This window comes from Strix uralensis, chromosome 1, assembly GCF_047716275.1.
Source record: "Strix uralensis isolate ZFMK-TIS-50842 chromosome 1, bStrUra1, whole genome shotgun sequence".
In the NCBI taxonomy this organism is placed as follows: Eukaryota; Metazoa; Chordata; class Aves; order Strigiformes; family Strigidae; genus Strix; species Strix uralensis.
The window spans coordinates 11439828-11464540 of NC_133972.1; the positions used below are offsets into that span (position 1 = coordinate 11439828).

Sequence of the window (24713 nt, forward strand, 5' to 3'; positions counted from 1 at the left end):
AGCCCCGTCCAACCTGGCCTTGAAGCCCTCCAGAGAGGGGACAGCCACAGCTTCTCTGGGCAACCTGTGCCAGTGTCTCACACCCTCACAGGAAAGAATTTCTTCCTTATATCTAGTCTAAATCTACCCTCTTTTGGTTTAAGCCATTACCCCTTGTCCTGTCACTACATGCCCTTGTAAAAAATCCCTCCCCATCTTTCCTGTAGCCCCTTTAAGTACTGGGAGGCCACTATAAGGTCTCCCCAGAGCCTTCTCTTCTCCAGCTGAACAACCCCAACTCTCACAGCCTGTCCTCATAGGGGGATGCTCCAGCCCCCTGATAATCTTCGTGGCCTTCTCTGGACCCACTCGAGTAGGTCCATGTCCTTCTTATGTTGGGGGCCCCAGAGCTGGAATCCCCTCCCTCGACCTTCTGGCCACACTTCTCTTGATGCAGCCCAGGACACGGTTGGCTTTCTGGGCTGCAAGTGCACGTTGCTGGCTCACAGTCAGTTTCTCTCCACTCGGACATTGAGCCGTTGACCACAACTCTTTGAGTGTGACCATCCAGTCAATCCTTCCCCACTAAGGGGTCCATCCATCAAACCCACATCTCTCCAATTTAGAGACAAGGATGTTGTGTGGGACAGTATCGAATGCTTAGCACAAGTCCAGGTAGATGACATCAGTTGCTCTTCTCTCATCCACCAGTGCTGTAACCCCATCGTAGAAGCCCACCAAATTTTGTCAGGCACGATTTGCCCTTAGTGAAACCATGTGACCTAGCATAGTTTTCAGGAGGATCCACTCCATGATCTTGCCGGGCACAGAGGTGAGACTGACTGGCCTCCCCAGGTCTTCCCTTTCTCCCTTTTTAAAAATGCTTATTAGCAGTGTACAAATCTGTAAGTAGCAGCTCAGAAAGATTAACTTGTAATAAATAAAAAAATATTCCAATTAACTTATCTCAGTTTTCCTTGTTTATCTCAACATTTTACCATCTCGCTGTTAAGTAGCCTAAATTGCTCCTCAAAAAGCATTTATTTCTTTAAATATAATCACAACCTAAATTAAACACAGAGGAGTATCTAAACTTATTTCAAAGAGTATAAAAATACTGCTGCTTGTTGGAAATGGGAGTAGTTCATCTATGTATTAGTCTTTCATATATTATATTTTTAGAAACATTTTACATATAATTGCATTTAGGGTCTAAGCGATCAATCTTTTCTGAGGAATGCATATATGGTTCCTTGGCATGTTTTCTTCCTTCATGTAAGCCAAAATTTAACAAAAAAGCTATTCAACAGGAACACAGCAAGGTGAGAGGAGTGTCTCATAGGGCAGCGTACATCAGAGTCCAAAGGCAGCGTGGAACAGAGGGTAGGGAAGACAATCAGACCCATGACTCAAATTTATATACTTTCAGATAATAGTTTTGCTCTCTGGGAATTTATAGAGGATATGAGCCAAGACTGTAAAAATTTAAGCCTTTTCTCAGCAGTGAAGGATTATACTAACCAGAATATACCAGCAGCTGTGTAACTCCATTCTGATCTGTTCAGCCACGAATTGTAAGAATTCCTGAAAAAGATGATTTTCAGTTTTTGCCTGTTTCCCTTGCATACAGAAAGGGTGCATTTACCAAGCATGAGCCGTTTGGAAGTACTTCAGCATGGACTCCAGCATTTGGCACACACATACCACCAAGGGCCACCTTGGACCACCTGTTCTGGAAACCAGTAAGCGCAAGGATATTGAACAAAGACTGTCATGAAATCACCTGAAAACTGTTTCAAAAATTGTATTTCCAGCCATAAGCCTACTAGAGATGCTTTGACACACGCAGAACCTTGGATGTTTTTAAGCTCCTGGAAAAATACTGCTGGCAAGGTGCCAGATAATTCAACTTTGTAATGCCAGGTGGAGAGCGCACATGACACAAGGAAAGTGTAGAAGGTGACACTCTCCTCTTCGGTTTATCTCCACCAAGTATAGTCTTGGTGTTTTACACCTCTGATTTCAGGCACAAGAGAGCCACAATACCCCAGGTAGAGTCACACAGCTCAGTCAGCACTTGCTGGAGGCTCAGAGCTGAATCAATAAAGACCTGGACATTTGAAGAGAAGCATAGAATATTCTTCAAACTACTGGATAATGAATCTTCATTTGAAAATGTCCATACAGATAGTTGTTTCAAGATCACAAGACTCAAGATTTTATTCAGATGAGCTCTTTCTGTTTCACTCAATTCCCTTTGATGTTAAAAAGAAGAGGGGGGAGAAAGCAGCAAGTACTGTAATCTACAGTGTCAATTAACACTTCTGATTATATTTCACCCCATAGTAACATAAGACTCTTGGTGTTTATACAGAAACCATTGCTCAACACATAATTGTTCCAGTTACGTTTACTATTTCCACCTGATTTCTAGCATGGCATTTTTATTCAATCTCTTTTCCCATTCAGGAGGAGGTCAACAGGATTACAGGAATGCTATGAGTATCTTATGAGTAACAGGGATATGGGAAATTAACCTCATTTGTAGAGGGCCTGAGTTAGCAAGACCATACTGGTGTCAGCAAGCGAGCATGCCTGCCTAGTCCTTCAGCAAGCTGATATTGGGTAAACAAGTTTAATGTCAGGAGCACTTTTGCTAGTGAAGATCACAGCCATTTAGCAACTTTCAACATGGGGTCATCCCCTGGCTAGACTGGCCTCCCGTAACCACATCGCTCCACCATGGTTTAGTGAAGTGGCATAGGTACAGCAGAGCAATGCAAGACTCATTACAGGCATGTATTTAGTAACCCATCACACCGTTTTCCTCAGCTTGTTTCATGGTCTTTACAACAAAGAGAGTATTTGCTCAATAAATGTCTTACTCAGCTGGCTGTGTCTATAGCTTATGCATTTAGGTGCATCCTGTTCCCGATGCCTACACACCGCTCTCTGGGAGTTACACATTCATCAAAATTAAAATATGTTCCCTGGATTCAGACATCACAATCAAGGCTTGAGAGCAAAACTGTGAGCAATCAACACATTAAGTCATTCCAGCTTTGGCAGAAGACAATAGTGTTCAAGTCAAGAAATAATTCATGCTCAAAATAAATAATTAAGGGCTGTATTGTGCCTTTGAGGTACAGTGCTATCCTAGGAGTATCTCACAGATACACCACCAAGCCTGGTGCCTTCTGCAGCCTCCAGAGGGCTGTCAGAGCAGGGCAAGATGATACCAGTCTTGAAGAAGTCCTTTTCTCCTTGTAATTGATCTGTAAGCTAGCATCTCACTCACAGTCCAGGTACTGCGAACAGCCTGCCATTAGCAGTGCCACACTCTGCTCTGTGAAAAGGAAAATGAAGTGTATGCCACCTGCAAACTGCTCAGGCTGGTTTGTAACTGAAGATAGCACTTCTAGCAAATGACATCTTAAGGTTGGAAATTTCCATTTGGATCCTCCCAGTGCTCCCCTGACGGGGTCCCAAAAGTCAAATCTTGACATCATTATTATGTCATGTCAAAACAGATTAACTTCTGTGACGTGTTGTCTCGTTTTGCATGGCGACAAGTAGTGAGACACACTAATATTGCTAACAGAGCAAAATCTAGGGAGAAATAAGTGATGTTATGGTCTGTCTCTAAATGGCAGAGATATCCTAAATGACAGGGTCTTTTATGTTATCGTTTTATCCCTCTCCCCTCCACAGCAGCAGGGGAAGCTACAGTCTCCCTTGCAGACATTCATAAATCTGGCTGAGCAGGAAAGAGCATTCCAGCAAAGAAGGAAAGACTGTCAGCTCAGCAAAAGTCAAAGAACTTAAAAATTATTTAATAATGTTTCCCTGCAGGCATTAATGATTCCAATGGCTCATACTTTACCTAGAAGCAGCAAAAATGTAATCTCGTTCATAAACAAGTTCATGCCAGCATTCAGATTCAAGACTGTGTGAGATAAATATTTATAGACTGGCTTTTGCAACTTGTCATGTCCTAGCACAGACCTTCATTAGCAAACCACGACAGCAGTTTAGGCAAAGAAAAGGCCAAAGCTTTAGAAGATACAGCAATCCCCCTTCCATTAACATGGGAGTTGCTCTATTTTGCATTTTAAATACACCAAACACATACAACTTCATATTTTGGTATGAACCCCAATTTTACTTCAGTCTCATATTGGTGAGATTTAATTCCTTCCCATTTAAAACATTCTTAGTGAATTCACAGTCCTCATATAAATACCCTTCAAGTCAAGCCACTACTTACGGACTAAAATTTTAAAGTTGTGTGATGATTAAATTTTACATATATGCTCTTAAATAAATGACAATCTAGAGAAGAGTTTCCATGAGTTGAATGGACACTGAGCTCTCTTCAGCCATCCCAATTAGCCCATAAAAAATGTACAATCAAGGTGCCAAACTTTGTGGAGGATAGGTCTGTAATTTCTATTCTGGTTTAAAAGTTGCTTCCAGAAGAAAACCAGAAAACATCTGAGAAAGCACAATCAGCAGAAATACTATTTATAAAATATAAGTATTTCCAAACTTGTTGATTATGATTCTTTCACAGGACAGAAGACACAAAATTTACAGCACTCCTAATGGAGTAAAAACCACATGAAAGTGTGCTTATCAGCCACAGACAGCAGAGAATCTGCAGTCACATAAAAAAGCATTGTTATCAATGCCCTAATTGTGAATCTTACTTCAGACAATAAAGTAATTCCTTTCCCAGTCAAGGTATTTTCCGCATGTGGACTCTCGGGAGTCCTGGGTGGTGCAATTGAAGGTTTTCTTGCAGGCTGAACTTAATCCATCTTTGAATCACAACACAGATCAATCAACTGAAATAGACACAAACCCATTGGAGTCTAGGCTTCAGTATTTCTGGTGACTCTGAGATCCTACACGTCCAATAACTTCACCACAAAAATGTTAAGTTTCCACATGTATTAGAAGCTCCTTATGCAGCTTTGATCTCACCTGTATGAGGAACACGCACTTCTTCAGGCTTTGCTTTTACCATGTCATACAATATTAGGCAATAATTAATACATATATTGATTTTTCTCCTCTGTCTCTATAAATATATATGTAAACATTTGATGTACGTGCAGAGCTGAGGAGCCACTGGTGCAAGGCTACCATCTGTGGGATCATGATGGAATCCCTCTCTGCCTGAAACCTCCTAAATGGTTAGTTTTACCCTACTGATACCATTTTGCTTCTCTCCCTGCTTTGCCAAATGCAGTATTTTCAGACAATTTTCCCTTCCCCGGGAAAACTATCCATGTTTTAATGCAATTTTCATACATCATACCCAGTAATACATAGCTCACTTTTGTTTCATGTCATTTAGGTGGCTCAGAGTTTGCAGGTATGCCGCTTTGAAGAAAATAAAATAGGTTGCCCAAGCACATTTGTCCTAAGGTATGACTTGGCCCCACAGCTGCTTTCCCAACAGTGAACAATACTGGTATTTCAAGTAAAGAACAAGATCAACATAAGGCAGCAAGAAAAATACTTAAATAACCAAAAATTCTTCTCCTAAATAAAAACATACAATCACATATAGAATTCAAAGCCTTTGACCCGCTCCCCAAATCTTGTTTTGAGCTGAGGCAGAGTGTCCAAGGATATCTGCCATCCCTCATGTAAGTACTGCACACTAAGCAGATTTGCTTACCCCGGGCAAGTATGAAGTATCAGATTTTATTGCAAATATGTTTTTTCTCCTTAATAATATTTAGTGGGTTCAAGGCTTTAGTGAGGCTCACTTTGAAAGAGGTTCTGATGTACCTTCCTATATGGGAACTTGATCTATCTTGACAGGTCATAAGAAAGGTTTGGTCCTCTAAGTCAAATTGCATAAAGGTGTTAAGACTTATGTTTAAATTACCCTTACTGCCTTTTGGCTTCTCCATCAGTTAGATAAAGATTAATTCATACTTCAGAACTGAAGGAGTAAGAGACCTCAAGACATCCTTTTTCCACACTCCTGCACTGAAACAGGGTACACATATCCACACCAACTCTGACACGTTGGTCAGACCCTTCTACAAAACACAGTAAATAAAATACAGCCTAAGAGAGTCCATGACTAGTAGCCAATTTCAGTGCTTCATTATCATTAAGGACAATATTTTTCCTAATAAGCAGCCCAAATCTTTCTTTCTTCACATTAAGCTATTTGCACCTTCTCCTACAGCCGGCTGACAGAGAACTCAGTTGATCACCATCATCTTTATAAAGGTAAGCAAAAGCAAGTAGTTTCACACATGAGAAGACTTATCATATCTGCACTTAATGCCTTCTGTTCTAGACCAAGAAAATGAAATGTCCTCAAACCTTTATTATGTGTCATTTTTCTCCCTGAATCTCTGTGTACATCATCTATGTATTTTTCAATGAATTGTTGCCCAAAGCTATACAAAGGACACCAGCTGAGATCTTAACATCTCTCTCTGGCTTGAGTAATTTACCATCCGCATTTTCATAAACATTTCTCCACTAGCTCTGATCACGCCAAAGTGAACTTCTTCCTTGGACTGGCCTTGGACTGTTGGCTTTGGTTAATTTTTACTGAATTTCAGCTTGTTGGTTCTGTTTGCCAGATTACTTTGGATTATCATCCCATCCTCCATTCTGCCTTGGGAAACCTGCACCTGAAGTCAGACAAACACTTTGTCTAGTCCATCAAGCAGTGGTAGCTGCAGGGCTAAATTAGCATGATGTGGGAGACATCAGCCAGCATCTTTCTTCTCTACCTACTTCTTACCAGAAGTGATAACGTTTGTCCCAAACAATCCTCTCTTCATACAGATGTCCTCCTTGATTCTGCTCACTTTCTCCCCCCTAAAACCAGGATTTTCTGACATCTCTGCATTTACCCTCCTCCCTGTAACACACTCGATGTCTTCTCTACCAGTTCAGTAACCATCACACTTTCATCTGTCCTTTTAGGACTCCTTTTTATAGATTTGGGATGGAAATGCTATTTGTTTCTCTCATCGAGCTGTTGTATTTACACAAACCCAACTTCTTGGTCAGCTGTTTTGAGATATTTTCAATACTTCTATACATAGGTGGATTTCAGAGATACTGGAGTGACTATTCAGGTTCCATTCCCCTCCACCACCCAACCTGTCCCCCATAACTAATAAATTGAGTTAAAGTCATCTTCTGAGCATTCATGGCAAAAATGCTCTAGAAGAAGCATGTGTATTTGCCCAAGACACCTTACCTCAGCTACATGCCACCCAACCCAGCATACATTAAGAAATTTGTTTGATTTACAGTGTTGCAGCTCAGCATTTGATTAATCTTTTTTTTTTTTTTGCTTGAAACCATCACATCTACACCATTTACGAACTTCCCTTGAGGATGTAGCTGGATTCCTCTATATGGCAGCTGTGATGAGCAAGTCTCCTGTCTGAACACTACTGAAAACAATCTCCTGACCCAAGCACTCCAACGTTTCATTGGAAATGTCACACAACAGTAAAGACCGAAGACCCGACAAAATCACAAAGAAACGTGGAAATTTTGTTTTAAAAAATGTAAGAAAAATAATCAATAGGGGCAGAATGGCAGACCTTATTTCACAGTATCACATAAAATAGCAAAGAAGGGAAAGTATATTTTGACAGTCATTTGTTGAGCTTCTACCACTCACCTAAAAATGTATCTTAATCGAAATAATCAGAAGCTTTTCCCAAAAACTTTTTGACTTAATAGGGGAAAACAATATTTTTGTTAGTTTTGAAAACAGATGTTATTCTGGTTTTATCCCAATTAGGCTGCCAAAGTATTTTGTTTAATTCACGGAAATTAAATGGAAAATGAACTACCAGTAGAAATATTTAATTAAAGTTAAAAAAAAATGAGATACTCTGACTTTATGCTGGAGACTGACTTTTTAAACAAGGGGCTCACAGAATGGCAAGAAGTAAAATTAGTTTTGTTGATTTTGCTGTATATTAAAAGTATATTGAAAATAATTTCAGGACAGGATGAAAGTAATTGATAGACAAATTATACTCAATATTTTATACACTAAGGGGCACTTTCAGTCGAAACTTCATCTTGTTCTCAACTTAGAAAAGAGTTTCAATGGGATAATTTCTACCATCCACAATAATTATATTTGTGTTCCTCACAATCTATACCAGAGGAATTACTTGTAGAATATTCAAATTACTTTGTCACTATGCTGTGATTTGCAAATGCAATTAAAAATAACACAGAAAAGTTTCCCACATCCCAAAAGATGACCTACAGGACACTATAAAAATAAAACTCAGGGCTAGAAAAATTAGAGAAGTGATAAAGATGAAAGTCTTTTTAAAGTTGGAGAGATCTAAAGATTTTCTGACGTCCTTCCACTATAAGGGCAGAATTGCTGACACTAGCTTTTTATCATCTGGGCAGTGTAAGGTTAACAGTTTCCTGTTGCCTCTTTTGTTCTGTCCATAGAGAAAAACAATGACCCCTAATGAAAAATACATGCAAGCCCATAATATCAGAGGTATTTTGACTGTCACTGGACTCAACCTGAGCTTTTCATATGAAACTTCAGAGAAGGATTGATGGCATTACTCAACAGAAGGGATAAAAGAGGTTTGAAATATTGTTTTCTGAGCTGCCTTAGCCTTAAGGGTCTTGTGCCCACTCTTTCCCACCCCCATGTACTTTGGAGGTGAAGAAAAAAATAGAAGATAAATATGACCTATCCAGAAAAAAAGAAAATAAATGCTATGTTATGTTTTATGCTTTGATCAAAGGGACAAACATATATATTGCATGCACTTAATATTGCAAAATAAACCAGTAGTTCACAAATCTTTGGAACTGAGGTCTAGACATTTTTATTTGTAAACATCCTAAAGGTGAAAGGATGCTACAGACTACTTAATGCAGATCTCTAGATCTCTAGCCTGCAGCAGAACAGAGCTTTACCAGTGGATTTACAGTTGGTCTGCATTTTGGCATTCACTATGTTAACTGCATATTAAACACTGACCAAAACCTGCAAAAACATACTGCCTGCAAAATCAGTTTGTAAAAAAATTATTAGGTAAAGAACATATGGGGTCTATCCTGTGCTTCAGAGTATCCGTTTTGTCAGGAAAAAGAAATAAAATAAAGGAACATAACAGAACTGAGAGCAAAATATGCTGCAAAAGCACAAATGTATTAAAATTCTGAACATATACATAGTCAAAAAAATCTATCAAGGGCTATTAATCATCAAGTTATAGTTTCTTGCAAAGCAGAATGGTACAAGCCTTCTACTGTCCTTGGCATATGTTTGCTCAGGCAGCAAGATCCTCTGAAAGACAGATGTATCGTGAGCCGTAAGGTCTTGGTTCAGACAAACCCTTCAGTTTGTGCTTAGCTTTAAACTAATCAGATGTGAGCACAGTCTAATTGTTCATTCTTTTTTTAGTATATTGGTTTATTACTCCTAAGTGGAGATGAAGCAAAGCACGTCTTACTAAGGCTATGCTCAGGACCCATATAAGAAAGCAAAGGAATATGAATTTTTGCTGCCTCAGGTTCATCCTTGATACTGGTCTCGAGCCCTTTCTAGGATCAGCGCCTTCCAGAGAAGACTTTTTTCTAAGAGGCTACAGATGTATCAGTAGCAACCACCATCCTCTGTACGGACTATGACAATTTCAGGTAACACTCCCTCCTTAGACAGCTGAAGCTGCACGCAATCCACTGCCATACTGTAAAGTATAATCAGCCAAGTATCAAGTACCACTGTAACTGCATTAAATATTGTAAATCCCTCAGCCACAAAGCAGCAAATGAAGAGATGGCCCAGAGCCCACACAGGTAAGACAAAAATAATGCAAGTAGCAGTCGCCACTCATTATGGATAAAAACATTTTCAAAGCCTTTACTCAGGTTTTACTTTGTTTCTGCTCTGGCAGCGCTCCCACGTGTGAGGGAGTTTGCTGGTGTCAGGGAACAGGGCGAGCAGGGCCACGCCACCGAAGGGCTGAGCTGGGAGGCTGAAGTGAGGTCCTGGGCCATGGCAAGTATGGGGAGAGGCTGGGCCAGGACTGTAATGGCCCCTCAGGGCCCTAACAGCTGGAATTACACTGAAACAGCAATTTAAAAAAAAATCTACTTATGATGCCTATTTCCCTTTTTTTTCCCCAATGTTTTTGGAATCACAGGCGGCTCTTGCCTCAAATAACTGAACATCTTTGTCTACCTCCCAGGGCAACACAATCCTCAGAAAGCAGGTAAGATCAGTCATATGCATAATGATACTTCCTATATTTGCATGTGTGATGCTTAAATACTTTTTCAACAAGGCTCTGCACGTACGAGGGAGTCTCCCAGGGCACAGAAGCTGCCGCAGCAAAAGCATTACATTTAACGTAGGTAGAGTCACCAGCAGTGGGCCAGGTGTTCACCTGGTGTAAGATAATCAACGTAAAGCCAGTGAAACCAGCAGACTGACATGAGCTCACAGCACCTGAGAATATATCCCTGTATTTCTAGTTCAAGTTGTTACCTTCAAATTAGTAATTTCAATATGTATCATACACAGCAGCAGTTTCCATAGCGTAAACCTGGCAACACAGCAGGTGAGGGCAAAACATGAAGAAACACTCTTAATCTTCCCGAGTCCAGGGTTCCCAGGCAGGAAAGTACGTGCTTCTGCATTGAATACATCGATACAGCTTACGCTTACCAATCAACCATAAAGCACACATGGAAAGAAGTCTAGTCTGAAACTACTCCCACACACTAAATGCATCCAGGAAATGTCAAATAAAATGTAAAAAATCTCCAGCTCTCTACATAAAGTATGTCTGTGTAGAAAAAGAAGGGAGTCTGGGGAGAGCCCTTCCTCCCTGCTGTGGGAAACAATAACATTTCCACCTGATATATCATATGCACAAGGACATTATTTCTTGTTATTGGACTCTCCAGAAACATTTGGACTCTCCAGAAACATTATGAGAGCAAGTTAACAGCAGAGCACAGATACCAGAAAGTTGATAGGTGCTGCAATTCAACTATTATGATATATTGGCTGCTGGTGCATACAAAATCATTTTACAGCAACAGAACGGCACTGTGAGTGCATCACATACATAGGCTGAAGCTAAATACGTTGAAGTAATTCCTAAATTTTCCTAGTCATTGTGCAAAGAAGGGTTCCTGTAGTTACTGCCCCACTCCATATGGTCCCTCCACTTAGCAATTTGGCCCTCAGGCTGACTAGTAAGGGTGTCTGGGTCTGAATCCTGACCTTCTCCACAGAGGCATTGCCATTGCTTTGCTGCTCAACAGAACTGTCCGTGAGGACATATAACAAAGGAGGAGCAACTCAGGCCCTGATTAAGCAAAAGCTCTTGTGGAGATGAATCAAAAGATTTAAAAAAAAAAAAAACAAACCTACAAAACCACCAAAAAAACTCAAAACCCACAAACACTCTCAGCCAAACTGAATCCATTTCCAGTGATTCCAGAGAAACCACACATGTGGGCCAAAGGCTGGCAAAGGGGCAGAGCAGCCCTTGAATTTCACTTAGGCATTTTGGGGACCTGTCTCAGGAAGTCAGCCCTAAAACCATGAATGACAGGAGTTACTGAAGTACCCAGTAGCTTTTTACCTTCTCCCTGTTTGTCCCTCCATAGCTCTCAGCTCTTCTGACCAAAGAAAACTGCTGCTGATCTTCCCCACTGAGGATCTGCGCCCTGAGAGCCATGAGCTCCCTTGCAGGGATGAAGGTCAGAACTGCGGTGGTGACATGGGTCAAGCGCAACGAGTCTCCTTCACTGTTTGGACTTCAGGAGGCTGCACCAGGAGCACTGCTGCATCCACTTCTGGGCTGCCCAGCAAAAGAAAGATGTGGAAAAACTAGAGAGAGGCCAGTGGAGGACCACTCTGATGCTCAGAGGGCTGGAGCACTGTGCATAAGAGAGATGGGCTTGTTCAGCCAGGAAAAGACAGAGCTAAGGGCAGGAAAGCTGTTTTCCATTTCCAAATCCCTAACTAGCCATTACAGAGAAAACCAATCCAAGCCCTACTCAGAGGCTCACAGAGAAAGCAATAGAGCAACAGTCACAAGCTGGAACAACAGAAATTCGGAGCAGATATGAGGGATAAAAAAAATCACCATGAGATGGTGAAGTGCTGCAACAGGCTGCTCAGAGAGGCTGGGCAATCTCCAACCTTGGAGATATTCAAGACACAACTAGACACAGTCCTGAGCAACCTGACCTAGCTTTGAAGTTGTCCCTGCTCTGAGCTGGAGTAGGTAAGTCAGCATCCACAGGTCTCTTCCAACCTACATTATTCTACAATTCTAAATCCAAACTTAAATGTTGCTGGTCTGAATGGAAGAGAGAAGAGTCAGAAATGGGGATGGGGACTGTACAGGCTGTATATGTGACTGAGAAATGCACTGAGAAAGGCTCAAAGGGAAATGAGGGGAACCCATGTGCTCTCATTTTTAATAAACCCATGTTAGGTCTTTTTCTTTTATAAGATAAAAAACCCCCAAGCTTATCCTTTTTCCAAAATACGAAGAAACCAGCCTGGTACGCTGTCCTCTCCTGTTTCTTGTGACAATGCTGGGGTTTTCTGAGGGGTTTTTGTTGTTTATTTTTAATTAAATAAAGCAACATAAACAGTTTGCATTTATTCTGAAAAAAATCAAAGGAGGGGAAGAAGGACTATCTTTTAGCCCAGTGATTGTTTGGGTCTAGCCTACACATTGCACACCTTCAGCCAGGCCTCAAGTGAAGTGAAACAGAAAAAATAAGGTGTTGATGTGCACAAAAAGGGAGCAATCAAACTGCGTGCACTTTCCAAGTATCATCAACCGACTGGTACAAACAGGCAAGGAAAAATTAGCAAGATTAAAAACAGTGACAGACGGCTCCAGACTGATCTATTAAGCCCTCTGTACTTGTGTGTGGGCGTTCGTTGCAAGGGGACCAAGCAAAAGGTTCGAGCAATGGAGCCTGCACGCATCCTCGCAAAACGGTAGCACAATGACACGTCAGGCACTTCCCCCCAGTTGGATGTAGTAGCTGTGCAGGTTTACTGAAATTTGCTGAAACAGTTATAATTAGCTGCAAACTCACAGTATCAGCGAATTAGAAGTATTGATTTATGCAGGCCAAGGGTAGGTCAACCAGGAAGTTTATGATCCCAGGACAGATTTGCTGCTGGCGTAGCCAGGCAAAGTCCCTCCGAGCAAGGAGAAACCCCAGCTTATAACTGCTCAAGATTTCACAACACGGCTTCTGACATCCTCAAAGTAAAAATTCCTCTTACCTCAAAATATACGTATGCACATTACTACACCTATAAGCACAGGTGTGATTTGCAGAAAGCTATTCAACCAGCTACAACTTAAATCCAGCCCCATGCAGAGCCAGTACAGAGAGTACACGTAGTATTAAATCTTGTGCTAGCACAGTGAACTGGATTATCTTTAACCCGCAGAGCCTCATCCTGCTGCAAATAAAATCAGCATGAGCAGAATCAAATCTTTAAAGGATAGCTACTACTTTGATTTGATATCAAGTTCATCACAATTTGTAATAGGCATAAATCCTAAATACTATGATGGATGTAATCGGTGTTTCTTAATGCATGGCTCTGATCTGAATTCTTTTATTCTGACTAAACTCCCACACAATTCAATTCAACATCAGGTTTTGTATTAAAACAACTCAAAACATTAAAAAAAAAGACAAAGGGAATAAATGGATCCTACGTGGAAAGCTGGGTGACACTGTATTTTTGCACATTTTTTTGCACATTTCTTCCGGCTATACGTACATGGGAGTAATCTGCAGAGTCCACTATATTTCCGTAAGATTATTGACAGAGTAAAATACCTCTTGGTATGAGTATGAATCACAGAAACACTCATGTCGATGAAGGACCATTCCCCATACAAATCAACCACTGCCTCTTCTTTTGACGGTGGTGAGGAAGGAAGAGCTCTATCACTCCTACGCTCGTCAGAGACCAAAGGATCAGTCAGATCCCAGATGGGAGTACAGGCATTTTCTCATGTCTCTGGTAAAATTAGCTATGGCAGATTTTAGGGACCAAGCAACAATACACACCCACACATCCAGGATTAGAAAACAACCCGTTGTTTTGAAATTATTATGCTCTTTACTATAGCTCAGGTTTACATAACACAAAGAGTAACTGGATTTGATATTCTACAACAGATACACTCTTCTGGAAAATATTAATTGTAAATCTTAACAATTTGTCATTTTTTCTAATATAGCTATAAAAACACTTCATGTCAGACACATCAGTGTTCATTTTTGTACATATTTGAACCCCTAGTCTCCTCTTTTCTTATTTTTTAGTACGTGGAAAGATATTGACAAGTTACCAACTTTCCCTTTAATTTTAAATAGGTAGCCTCACTAAAACTTAAACTCTCACCTGGAAGTGCTCGCCTTTGCTAACCATTGTGTCACTTCAGTCCTTATCAGCACAATCTTGTGGGTATCAGACCCAGTTTCTTCATTGTTTACTAAATTATAAATGCTTTGAGGCCGAGTTCTTTAATTCTCGTAGCATCATACATTATATAAAAGTTATCCAGCCATCTGTTTGGGTTCAATTTATATTAACACATCCATATCAGCATAAAGTTATTACAAAATTCTTAAGGCTGCAAATGTGAAAGACAATTTTTTAATCTTAGTTCTTAAGTAATACAGAAAAGGACATTGTCTAAAACTTCAGATAGGAGTTGCATTTTATTGTGGGATAAGGTCTATAAAGAAAATCGACGTGTATCCCATTCAGGACCGACAGAGCCTTACAGCAAATGTGGTAAAGCAGGGGAACTTAGCTAGTGGCTTTTTATCTTGACCATTGGTTGTCTACCAGCTCCCCGTGGCAGCAACGTTCCATGGCAGGCTGGTGTTCAGTTTCCCAATGATTATTCTCATTCACTTCAGCGGATGCCCAGTCTGACCACGTACCAGTGTCAGCTGTAATGCCTTTTACATGTCTCTGTTTTGTAACTGGTCAGTGACTTTGCTGTTGTGCATCAAACTAGGCTGACCCTAGTTTTCTATGCAAAAAAACATTAGATACAAAAATAACGTGCTCTCACAACTTAGCTAATACCGTAAGGACCCGACTAACTGCATTTAGGACGCAGATCCAATTTTTTCCTGGGTGAACGCGAATGCAACCCCCCTCTCCTGCAATGCACAGATACACCCCTGCACAGGCATGGGGCTTGACACACTTCAGGTGAGACCTTGTTTCATGCCACACCAAGTGAAGGTTTGGAGAACTCCTGCTTTGCCGGATGGAGATGAGGATGCAGACAACGCACCATGGTTTCACAGAGTAACCTATAACTGTACTCTCTGCATCTCCCCAGAGCCACCACTTCCAGACAACTGAGGGGTGCAGGGTGGAAACCCTCTGGTACCACATACAAGCAGATGCTAGCAGCACACAAAGGCATGTTCAGAAATAAGGAACTGAGTTACCAACAACCCTAAATTAAATGAGGAAGGTCAGTGGGAAACTGAGCTCTTTTGAAAGTCCCAGAGCTAAAAACCTTGCATGAAACATACTCTTTTTACCACTTTTCAGTAGTACAGCAAGTAATTTTGGCCTGATAGGAAATCACTTGCTCACTACTGGTATAGCTAAAGTTAGTTTAGATGTAGACTTAACCTGTTGGTGTACATATTTTACACTGTTTGTGACTCTTTTTAGAAAACCTTTCCCTGCCTTTCTGCTATTTCTACTTTTTTTTTAATAAGACTTAATAAAAAAGACAGAAATCCATCACAATCCACCAGAGGTGTTTTTTGGTCAACACTTAATGATAACACATCCCCTGAAGCAGAACTGAAAATACCCTGAGCTTCAGGGAGAGAGAGGAGGAATAACAAGTGCTTTGCATCTGAGACTGACTTTTCACTGCCTTTTTTTTTCAGATCCATTAAATGTGAAAATATTCTAAGATGCAGTAATGTGTAATAAAATTTGCTTGATTGGTGACTGCTTGCATGCAAGCAAGGAATCTTTCTGTATAATGGAGTGTAAAACAATATCCTTCTTTGAGCCAGAGGAGTGAAAAGTCTGGACTGGGTTTATATTACTCCTTCAATCCCGCAAACACTCCTGGTAACAGATACTCCTGAGCAGTCCAAGGCCTCTATTAAACAGCCATACTTCATGGTAAGCCTTTGGTAGGATAGGCTACTGGTGGGCGTCAGCAAACAGACACCAGTATAAACGCTTTGGAACTGGAAATTGGATACTCGAGGGAAAAAAATGATTTATTGCTCACAAAAATAGATCCTTCAGAAAAGTGACTTAGTAATCCTGACACTGCACAGTGCCTCCTTTAAAATACACTTTCTAATGGGGTCCAATTTTTTTTAATTCTTTTCCAGATAAACACTCCTGTGGAAGACAGCTCTCACTATAGAAACCAGAACTGAACAGCACAATCCGAGTTGAAACACTGAGCAGAACACACACTATTCAAACTTGCATTCATCCTGCAGTCTGCAAACACAGGTTCTTGATCCAAAATATCTGTCAGTCCATATTTGAACCATATTTGACAGAGCTCGTTCCTCCCTGTATTGCCATGTTGCTATGTCATGACTCTTGGAGATGTAACTCGTAAGGAGTTAAGATGCCATTCAAATGGCACGGGTGTTTGTCAGCTAAGGGTTGCCCAAATTCCTTCCTGATTTGCCTCTCAGCTTGGCTGTCAAATCAACCTAGATTCTCAGCCAACTTCTGAATTACCATTTATTTTTACCCTATTACAAAACTTTGCACAAAAGATGCTGGCACTATGCTTGCAACAAATATGTTCTTGGATTGGTGCTACAGGAAAACATGATGCCAGGGTGGTGGTAAGAATAAAACCCTCTTTAGCTCTGCAAAACGTCAGTGAGGTTTGCCTTCTCTGAAACATGCTTTTCAGACCTTGGAAGTACAGATTTCATACAAGGGGTTTTTTTAGTACAAGGACAGAGGGCAGAAGTTCAAAAGCCCTGGGGCACACACAGCACCTTGACTTCACTGAATCTGGAGTGACAGCACTGCTGGGCTAAACCCTAAGGTGACCAGTTGAGTGAGGTTGGAGTTGGAGTGGGTTGGAGTTGGAGCTCCCCGATAAAAACAAAGCTTATGAAGATAGCCCACTGCAAACTCCTTCATTTTGCACATTTGCACGTCATGCACTCCAGTCTTCATTACCAGGCAACTCTGCTCTCTATTTCACCTTCCCTGTCTTTCAGTGTTTCCCCAGGTACTCCGCACTGCTTACGTGGGGTGCTGTCACTTCATTCCCAGCTTCCCACCACACGGGGAGGACCTGGGTCAGCCCTGCAGACCCTGAGGGAATAGCCCTGTTCCAGCAGTACCATCTGTCCCTCCTCTCAGGCACAACAAGAGGCAAATAAAACAAGATGAACATTCAGTGCTCTTCAAAAGTCTGCAACGTTTGGAAGCCCAGTACTGATTTTTTAAACGCACAATCATCTCTGAAGTGTGCAGCTGTGCTCACCTATCAAGTAACCAGATGGCACAACAGAAGTCAAATCGTTTTCTAAACGGCTTTGGTGGTTAAGTCTGCAACAATTTGTTTGGTTAGAGGTACGAGAAGAGAGGAGGGGAATGAGAAAGCAGCAAGGAAAGGATGACAGGAGAAGAGAGGGACAGAGAAGGAAGAGGGGAGATGAACAAACATGAAGGAAGATACAACTGTCCTGATACTAACTCTGCCCACACATTTTTGCTGAGAATTAAGTAGGACAATATTTAGAGATGTGCTATCAAGAAAGTTACATTTTGGCAGTTTGCAAGACTGTCACATCCTAAGGAATATATTCATTTCTTTCCTAATTAATCCAGAAACTATTTGAGAATATAGAAGGAAGGCTGTACTATTTTTTAAAATAAAAATTTCCCTGCAGATGTACTTGCACATTTCTTGAAATCCAAATTCCATATTTCAAATTCATATCTCATCTCCAAATGTCCAGCTTGGTTTTGGACCTCAGCCAGCCATCTTCTCACCTGGACATTAACCTCATTCTGTTGTGGTTGTTTTCAACTTGCCACTTCACATATAATGAATCCACTCCTTTACTGCTTCCTGAACATGGTCCTGCAGTGACCATGCTGTGGTTGCAGCAGCTAGCCATCCCCTGCCTGCCCAGGATGCCTTCAGTTACTACCATGCACTTTTCTCCCTATGCATTTCTTCCCTGAGCAAGATCAGCCGTGGGGACATCGCATGGGGACATCTGCCCTAAGCCTGCACCAGACCAACCTGCCTCTGGACTGACTTGTGCTCTCAGGCCAAAATACACCCAGGAATTTTTCTTTTCCTTTGTTCTGCCTTTGATCCTAGCACTTGTGTGTCCTCTGTGATAACAACGTGGTTAGTACAGATCTGAAAAACATGAGGCAATCAATTAAATTCTTTCCTCTCTGATTAGTCTCATTAACCATTCCTTATGATTTTTACAGGACTAAAATTTGTTCTGTACTTAAAATTACTGACAATTTCACTTTGAAAAAATGACTTCATGCTCATAGCAGATCCATTTCAGCAGTGTTCTTTATGCATTTAAAAAATTCATCCAAACTGCATAGAGTGGCTACACCAACATGAAAAGATAACATCCACATAAACCAAGAAGGATTTAGGTGCAACAGCGTCCACACACAGATCTGTACAGGCTTAATAACAGTATCACTTTTTTTTTTTTAATTCCTCTACATGCCCTGCATGCAAATAAGTTGTTAAACAACTTCCTGAATCTAAACCGAATACACGCATTTTCTGTGAAAAATCAGTCATTTCTCAGCTTTCAAAGACTAATTATTCTCCATAGAAAATGGATCGTCTTTATTCAATCAAGCATCTTCTCTGTGTGCAGGGTTTCATCTGCTTCTACTTTGTGCTTAATGTGCGTTAACCCTCATGCATGTGGGTCACTTAACTGGGCTTTGCTGAGACATAAAGCATGAATCATCGGCAGAAATAACTGTGTTCCCATGGCACTGCAGACCATCACCTACCTCCGCTACACACTACTAACCCCTTACGCTTCTGTAAGGACACAAGCAAAAGCTTACCAATGATCACAGTCTAGAAAGGAAATTCTGATTCTGTGTTCTTTAGGCAATTTTTATTTTCTCAAACCCCTATTTTGCTAAAAATGGACATCAGTCTATTCTTATAGTATTTTTCAAATTGAAACCTGGGAAAAGTTTCTTGTAAGCATGTGCAGGCACGAGCACACACTATAAAGATGGCATTTTGTGAAATGTTTCTGGAAAAAATAATAGGTGTTTGTTTGCTAATTTAAACTAGAAATTATTTTTCAAATGGTTGTTTTAGTGACAGCCCAAGACTTTGGCAGGCCTTCCTCTCCGCTTTTGTATCACAGATAAAGAGGACTGATTGCAGTTCATGGGCTGTAGCACTGGCCTCTACCACTACAAAGCACAGATTTAGGAATCTCGTGGGTACAAAAAAGTGGGGTGAAAGTGACTCCAAGCTGAGCCTTCAAGGAAGCATCAAAGGAATTAATCTGCTACAGAAACAGGTGGAACAAAGGGAGCAAGCAGGAGGTTTTTGTTGGAAAAGAGGTGGTAACAAAAAGAAGGAACAACAACAGAAACAATTGAGAAGTAGTAGCAGGGCACTGGGAGTCAAAGACCAGACACTCGAAGTGTGGTCCAGCCCCTGACTTCTCTGTGCCCCCACCCATAGACAGGCTGCTGAACTCCTCTCCCATTGCCCCACCAACCTTCTTAGAAAACATCTAAACAGATTTTTACCAACTAAGTGCTTGTCCACACCAGTCCCAATTTTGCAGTCTCTCACAGGTGCTCCTGTCCTACAGATAATGAAGAATAATTACTGAGAAAACAGAAAGGTAGAGCAGCCAGGAGAAGGAACAGGCTATTTCCTGCATCAGCTTTCTCAGAGCACGAACGGACGCTTCAGAAACGTGTCATACGCATCTTTACTGCAGACCTATGTTTTACCTCACCCTCTTAAACAGAATAAACTCCACTTAGCAGAGACTCAACATGACAAAACAACACAACTGTTTTTCCAAGATGGTCATTGGTTTATGATTCCAGCAACTATTGACTACCTTGCTACTCATTAGGTCAGGAACAAATTATCTTGTACTCGAGAACAGCAAAGGCTCAGTGATGACAGCACTGATGCTGCAGAATATTTAAGGAAGAGCAACCCAGCACTTGAAACACTTTGGATTGGAGGCTCCAAGGAGCTGAGTTTGCAGCAGAGCCCAACGAACTAAACCAAACAACGGTGCCCTAGGGAAAATGCTGTCCATGTGGAAGCAGCAAAGCCATCTGCTACCCCTTCTCCCCCCACTGCAGTCCCTGAGGTGAGCAGGACGACTGGCATAGCAGTGACTGCTGCCTGATCTGAGGGTGTGGTGGGGGTGAATCCCACTGTGCATATTTTAGGCAGGTGAAGAAAAACCCTCCTGCCAGGCAATTTCAGGGACCTATGGTCCTCTTCATGCAGGCAACTGCAAAAAAGTGTTAAAAAGGTATCTTTCACTCTTTATTTTCTCCCAAGCTCAGTAGTCTGTCATTCCATACTTGTTTTTATTACCTGGCAAGCCAGTAAGAGGGGCACCCTGCAGCCTGGCCAGCCGTGCTGAGTTGCTGCTGGCAGGGCAGGCACAGGCATGCTGCTCTTCCCTCCATGCTCACCCTCACCTCATACTTACCCTGCTTTTCTCTGCTATTTATCCCCACTGAAGTACCCAGCTATGACAGGCACCGAGCAGTTTCCTTCACAGTTCCTCCTAGCCAGCACAGAAAACTTGGGCTACTGAGATGAAAGGCAAAGTGTATTCCTGTTCCATGCCCTCACTCACTGCTCTCTCACCCTCACCATCTGCAGCAGCTGCTTGGACCAGGGGCCAGCAGCACATCCTATTCTATGAGGCAGGGCATTGGTGATCAATCCAGACCAGGAATTCCTGTATTTTCGAGACACACAGGTTATCACCACCCCAAAATCTCTCCACTACATGCCTGTGAAGTCACACTCTTTAATTGTGCCACAAGACATTTCTCAGGATGGTAAAACCCCACATCTCTGACCCTAGCGAGGCTCAAAGATGAAGCCCCCAGTCTGAAGCAGGATATGCTCCTCAACTAAATTGTTACAAATCTTTCTGACGTGAGCACGACCTGCTCATTACCCATGGATTTTTTTTTCCTCCCTGTACTCATTGTTAGAAATGCCTGAGCTGTTTCCCATGGAAAACCAACCTGAAACAAAAGAACCTGAGAACAGCAGCACTTGCTCAGAGGGGGGGGTCCATCTGGCCCAACACTCTGTCCCCAAAGTGGCCAACCATCAGTACCTACAGAAGAGAACATGAGCGGTGCATGTCTGCTTCTGTCAGGGTCCTGGGGATGCTCATAGGCCTCAGTGGCTGGGACCAGCCTTCCTGGGACACCCCACCCCCCCCCCCGTCTCCTGCCAAGGACCCAGGGGACGTGTCTCACCTCAGCCTGGGGCCTTCAGTTCCTGCCCTGCAGAGAGCTGCTCTCCTGGAGGGACCCCTCAGACCTGGCTCAGAGCTGCTCATGCAGAACTCTCGGCATAGCACAGTGTAACTGTTTCCTCTTCTCTCTCCTCTTCTCCCCTCTTTTCCTCTTCTCTCTCCTCTTCTCCCCTCTTTTCCTCTTCTCTCTCCTCTTCTCCCCTCTTTTCCTCTTCTCTCTCCTCTTCTCCCCTCTTTTCCTCTTCTCTCTCCTCTTCTCCTCTTCTCCCCTCTTTTCCTCTTCTCTCTCCTCTTCTCCTCTTCTCCCCTCTTTTCCTCTTCTCCCCTCTTTTCCTCTTCTCCCCTCTTTTCCTCTTCTCTCTCCTCTTCTCCCCTCTTTTCCTCTTCTCCCCTCTTTTCCTCTTCTCCCCTCTTTTCCTCTTCTCTCTCCTCTTCTCCCCTCTTTTCCTCTTCTCTCTCCTCTTCTCCCCTCTTTTCCTCTTCTCTCTCCTCTTCTCCCCTCTTTTCCTCTTCTCTCTCCTCTTCTCCCCTCTTTTCCTCTTCTCTCTCCTCTTCTCCCCTCTTTTCCTCTTCTCTCTCCTCTTCTCCCCTCTTTTCCTCTTCTCTCTCCTCTTCTCCCCTCTTTTCCTCTTCTCTCTCCTCTTCTCCCCTCTTTTCCTCTTCTCTCTCCTCTTCTCCCCTCTTTTCCTCTTCTCTCTCCTCTTCTCCCCTCTTTTCCTCTTCTCTCTCCTCTTCTCCCCTCTTTTCCTCTTCTCTCTCCTCTTCTCCCCTCTTTTCCTCTTCTCTCTCCTCTTCTTCTTTCTCCTCTTCTCACTCTTCTCTCCTCCTCTCTCTTCTCTCCTCCTCTCTCTTCTCCCCTCCTCTCTCTTCTCCCCTCCTCTCTCTTCTCCCCTCCTCTCTCCTCACTCCTCTCTCCTCTTCTTCTTTCTCCTCTTCTCACTCCTCTCTCCTCTTCTTCTTTCTCCTCTTCTCACTCCTCTCTCCTCTTCTTCTTTCTCCTCTTCTCACTCCTCTCTCCTCTTCTTCTTTCTCCTCTTCTCACTCTTCTCTCCTCTTCTCACTCCTCTCTCCTCTTCTTTCTCCTCTTCTCACTCCTCTCTCCTCTTCTTCTTTCTCCTCTTCTCACTCCTCTCTCCTCTTCTTCTTTCTCCTCTTCTCACTCCTCTCTCCTCTTCTTCTTTCTCCTCTTCTCACTCCTCTCTCCTCTTCTTCTTTCTCCTCTTCTCACTCCTCTCTCCTCTTCTTCTTTCTCCTCTTCTCACTCCCCTCTCCTCTCCCCTCTCCTCCTCTCCTTCTTCTTTCTCCTCTTCCCTCTTCTCTCTCCTCCTCTCTTCTCTCCTCTTCTCGACCTCCTCTTCTCTTCTCCTATCTCTTATCCCCTCTTCTCCCTCTTCTATCTCCTTTTCTCTCCTCCTCTTCCCCCTGTGTCCTGTAGAGTGAGCACTTTTTGCCTTCCCAAACTTGCTCCACCGCTGTGCTTCCTGGCCAGTGATGCAGGAGAAGCGCTCTCGTGCCTGCCCGACGCTTGTGTTGCAGGCAGGGAGAGCTGGAAAGGGGCAGCTCCGGATGGGGCAGCAAGCCTGGAGCCCTTCCAAGCACAGGCTGCTGGGCACGAGCAAGAACCCCCGGGGAAATGGAGCCAAGGGAAGAGCAGAGTCACTCCCGCTACAAGCTTGCGATGGGCAAGAGAGCCAGGGAGAGCCAGGGCACGAGGGGGGCCTTGGAGGGGCAAGAGCCGCAGGCAAGAAGCGAGCGAAAGGGCTCAGAGGAGCCCTGGCAAGGGGCTGTGCTCAGTGCTACAGAGGACAAGCAGCAACCCCCGGGGGCACCCTTGGGGCCCACCCTGGGAGTCTAGAGAGCTTCCTCCCCCCGGACGCGGGGCACGAGGGCCACCTTCGTGGAGCAGGAGCAGCAGGCACCTGGCCAGCGTGGCCCAAAGGAGCCCTGGCCAGGGGCCGTGCTCAGCGCTGCAGAGGAAGGCAAAAACCCCCCGGGGACACTCGCTATAGCCCACCGTGGGGGAAAAAAAGCCTTCCTCCCCCCAGCTGCAGGGCACGAGAGGCCATCTTCGTGGTGCATGAGCAGCAGGCAGTGACCCAGCCAAAAGGGACCGGAGCAGCCCTGGCAAGTGGTCATGCTCAGTGCTGCAGAGGAAGGCAAAAAACCCCCGGGGACCAGTGCCAATGTGCCCCGGGGGAAAATTCCTTCCTGACCCCAGCAATGGCGATCGGCTATTCCCTGAGCAGGTGAGCAAGACCTGCCTCCTTGTCCCACAGGCTGGTCACGCCTCCCAGGAGATGCCTGAGCCCTGTTCTCCCTCACCCTGGAGCCATCTCAGGGGCTTCTGAGAGTGGCCAAAGGCCCCCGGCCTGATCGACCTTGGGGACAAGAATCCTTCCTGTGCCTGGCAGGGCACCAGTGGGTGCTCCAAAGCACTGGGATCCCTGGGAACATCCCTGCATCCCATTTCTTACGGCTGCTGCCCCTGGCTCCGCAGGGGATGAGGACGGCGAGCTCTGCAGTGCTCCTCAAGAAGGCATTCCCTTGGGCTGGCCACGGCTACCCAGATGAAAAGGCCTGAGAGCCTCGGGCACCTCCAGGGGTTGGTGGTTCTTCTCATCTCCTGAGGGGTTTGTGTCTGTTCCCTGAAGGCTGAAGCAGGATTTCCTTCCATCCATCCATCCGATGGGCTTTGAACGTGGCCATGCCGGGAGCTGGCCTTGCAGCGGAGAACCTCCAGGCGCCTCCTCCAGCCACTGGTCTTCCTCCCTCAGCCCCCTCCCAGTAATCCCACCCTCCCCTCAAGGATCTCCTCTCAGATGTCTTTGGGCTGCCCCCAGGGGAGCTCTGGCAGTGGGACACTGGCAGGTGCCCCCTTTTATACTGCCCCGGGGCCCTGTGACTGCTGCGTTGCCGGGGGCGGCACTGTGACATGGGGGTGGCACTGTGACATGGGGGTGACTGACAGGGCCCCCATGCACAGCCCCGCCCACCCCCCTCCACCCAGCGCCCTGCGGAAGAAGCCTTTGGGGTGCTGGCCCCAAGGCAGTCGCTGTGCCCAGGAGGCCCAGGGGCTGTCCTTGCCCTTGCTGGCCATACTCTGGGCCCAGCTGCTGGGTGTCCCTGACACATCCTCTGCCACTTGG

At 43.7% G+C, this 24713-nt stretch overlaps 1 protein-coding gene across 8 annotated transcripts in view; it reads right to left on the bottom strand.

Moving 5' to 3' along the window:
• The window catches only part of AMPH (amphiphysin), a 123657-nt gene that overhangs the window by 93671 nt on the left and 5273 nt on the right, over positions 1-24713 (bottom strand). The window lies entirely within an intron of this gene.